Below are 3,999 nucleotides of genomic sequence, written 5' to 3'. Positions count from 1 at the left end.
ATAGTAGCTTCATTGTGTGAATCCTTTACTGCTCATATTGATCTCCCCAAAGAGAAGTGGTTTAAATTTCATCCTCCTTTAGAAGTCAATGTAGTTAAACCCACTCCAGTTGAAGAGAAATTCATTGCCTATAATGATCCTGTGGTTCCCAGTGCTTACATTGAGAAACCACGTTTCCCTATTAGGATAAAGGATCATTCTAAAGCTTCAACTGTGATACGTAGAGGCTACATTAGAACACCTACACCCCCTGAGCAAATTAGAGTTGAACCTAGCATTGATATTATCAAAGATCTTCTGTCCGACGATGTTGAGGGACATAATATTCACTTCTGTGAAGATGCTGCCAGAATTGCTAAACCTCACGCTAGAGACAAACATAGGCGTGTTGTTGGCATGCCTGTGGTTTCTGTTAAGATAGGAGATCATTGTTATCATGGCTTATGTGACGTGGGTGCTAGTGTTAGTGCAATACCTCAATCCTTATACGATGAAATCAAAGATGAGATTGCACCTATTGAGACAGAGCCTATTGATGTCACTATTCAGCTTGCCAATAGAGATACTATATTCCCTGTGGGAATTGTTAGGGATGTTGAAGTCTTGTGTGGTAAACGAAGTATCCTGCTGATTTCCTCGTTCTTGCTACCGCACAAGATAGCTTTTGTCCCATCATATTTGGCAGACCCTTCCTCAATACCATCAATGCTCATATTGACTGTGAGAAGCAAATTGTCACTGTTGGCTTTGAAGGTGTGTCACATGAGTTCAATTTCTCTAAGTTTGGTAGACAACCTCATGAAAAGGAGTTACCTAGTAGGGATGAAACTATTGCCTTAGCTTCTATTGTCGTGCCTCCTACTGATCCCTTAGAGCAATACTTGCTTGAGCATGAAAATGATATGCATATGGATGAAAGGGATGAGATAGATAGAGTTGTCTTAGAACAATATCCTATCCTTAGGAATAACTTGCATGTTGAACTGCTTGGGGATCCACCTCCACCAAAGGTTGATCATGTGTTCGAGCTTAAACAGTTGCCTCATACTCTTAAGTATGCCTGTCTTGATGAAAAGGAGATATATCCTGTTATTATTAGTGCTAGCCTCTTAGAGCAGGAAGAAAAGAAGTTACTAAAAACTCTGAGGAAGCATCGTGCTGCTATAGGATATACTCTTGAAGATCTTAAGGGCATTAGTCCTACTCTATGCCAGCACAAGATCAAAACTGATCCTGATTTCAAACCAGTTGCTGATCATCAAAGGAGATTGAATCCTAAGATGAAAGAAGTAGTAAGAAAAGAAATACTAAAGCTCCTGGAAGCGGGTATTATCTATCCTGTTGCTCATAGCGATTGGGTGACTCCGGTGCATTGCGTTCCTAAGAAGGCAGGCATTACCGTTGTCCCTAACGATAAGGATGAGTTGATCCCACAGAGGATTATTACTAGCTATAGGATGGTGATTGATTTTAGGAAGTTGAATAAAGCCACTAGGAAAGATCATTACCCTCTCCCTTTTATCGACCAAATGCTAGAAAGATTGTCCAAACACACACACTTCTTCTTTCTAGACGGATATTCTGGTTTCTCCCAAATACCAGTTGCACAATCTGATCAGGACAAAACCACCTTCACCTGCCCTTTTGGTACCTTTGCTTATAGGCGTATGCCTTTTGGCTTATGTAATGCACCTGCCACCTTTCAAAGATGTATGATGGCTATATTCTCTGACTTTTGTGAAAAGATTGTCGAGGTTTTCATGGATGACTTCTCCGTTTACGGGTTTTCCTTTGATGATTGCCTCAGCAACGTTGATCGAGTCTTGCAGACATGTAAAGACACCAACCTTGTCTTGAATTGGGAGAAGTGCCACTTTATGGTTAATGAAGGCATCGTCTTAGGACATAAAATTTCCGGAAGAGGTATTTAAGTCGATAAGGATAAGGTTGATGCAATCGAGAAAATGCCATACCCTAGAGATATCAAAGGTATAAGAAGTTTCCTTGGTCATGTTGGTTTCTACAGAAGGTTCATTAAAGACTTCTCTAAGATTTCTAGGCCTCTTACCAATCTCTTGCAAAAGGATATTCCTTTTGTCTTTGACGATGATTGTGAGGAAGCCTTCGAAATACTTAAGAGGGCTTTGATAACTGCACCTATTATTCAACCGCCTGATTGGAACTTGCCTTTTGAAATCATGTGTGACGCTAGTGATTATGCTGTTTGTGTTGTTCTAGGGCAAAGAGTTGATAAGAAGTTGAATGTTATTCACTACGCTAGTAAGACTCTAGACAGTTCCGAGAGAAACTATGCTACTACGGAGAAGGAATTTTTAGCAGTTGTGTTTGTATGTGAAAAGTTCAGGTCTTACATAGTTGATTCTAAAGTCACTATTCACACTGATCATGCTGCGATTAAGTACCTCATGGAGAAGAAGGACGCTAAACCTAGACTTTTCAGATGGGTTCTCCTGCTACAAGAATTTGATTTGCACGTTGTCGACAGAAAGGGTGCTCATAACCCAGTAGCAGATAACTTGTCTAGGTTGGAGAACGTTCTTGATGACCCACAACCTATTGATGATAGCTTTCCCGATGAGAAACTGAATGTCATCAATGCTACATGTATTACACCGTGGTATGCTGATTATGCAAACTATATCGTTGCCAAATATATACCACCTAGTTTCACATACCAACAAAAGAAGAAATTCTTCTTCGACTTGAAACACTACTTTTGGGATGATCCTCACCTTTATAAGGAAGGAGTAGATAGTGTTATTAGACGTTGTGTACCTGAACATGAACAGGGACAGATCCTATAGAAGTGTCACTCCGAGGCCTACGGAGGACACCATGCGGGAGATAGAACTGCACACAAGGTATTGCAATCAGGTTTCTATTGGCCCACTCTCTTCAAGGATGCCCGTAAGTTTTTCTTGTCTTGTGACGAATGTCAAAGAGTAGGTAATATTAGCAAACGTCAGGAAATGCCTATGAACTATTCACTTGTCATTGAACCATTTGATGTTTGGGGCTTTGATTATATGGGACCCTTTCCAAAATCCAACGGGTATACTCACATCTTAGTTGCTGTTGATTGCGTCACTAAGTGGGTAGAAGCTATCCCCACTAGTAGTGCTGATCACAAAACCTCTATCAAGATGCTGAAAGAAGTCATCTTCCCTAGATTTGGAGTCCCTAGATATCTGATGACCGACGGTGGTTCACACTTCATTCATTGTGCTTTCCATAAAATGCTTGCTAAGTACGATGTCAACCATAGAATTGTGTCTCCCTATCACCCTCAGTCCAGTGGTCAACTAGAGCTAAGCAACAGAGAGATTAAACTGATTCTGCAAAAGACTGTCAACAGGTCTAGAAATAATTGGTCTAAGAAGCTCGATGATGCACTGTGGGCTTATAGAACTGCCAATAAGAATCCCATGGGCATGTCTCCGTACAAAATGGTGTACGGTAAAGCGTGTCATTTACCACTTGAGCTAGAGCATAAAGCTTATTGGGCAATCAAAGAGCTCAACTTTGATTTCAAACTTGCTGGTGAGAAGAGGTTATTTGACATGAGCTCGCCTGATGAATGGAGAACTCAGGCATATGAGAATGCCAAGTTGTTCAAAGAGAAGGTTAAGAGGTGGCATGATAAGAGGTTACAAAAGCGTGACTTCAATGTAGGTGATTATGTCTTGCTACATAACTCTCGTTTAAGATTCTTTGCAGGCAAGCTTCTCTCTAAATGGGAAGGTCCCTATGTTGTTGAGGAAGTATAACTTTCCGGTGCTATCAAGATCAACAACACAGAGGTAATTCTTCGAGAGTGGTAAATGGGCAGAGAATCAAGCATTATATCTCAGGTACTCCCATAAATGTTCAAAGCAATATCATCAATACCATAACTCCGGAAGAATACCTAAGGGATGTTTATCAGCCTGTTTCAGACTCCGAAAATGAAGAGGTATGTGATTCGGTAAGAAAACAGAG

Source organism: Hordeum vulgare, chromosome 3H (genome assembly GCF_904849725.1).
Source record: "Hordeum vulgare subsp. vulgare chromosome 3H, MorexV3_pseudomolecules_assembly, whole genome shotgun sequence".
Classification (NCBI taxonomy): Eukaryota; Viridiplantae; Streptophyta; class Magnoliopsida; order Poales; family Poaceae; genus Hordeum; species Hordeum vulgare.
This window is presented reverse-complemented; position numbering follows the sequence as displayed.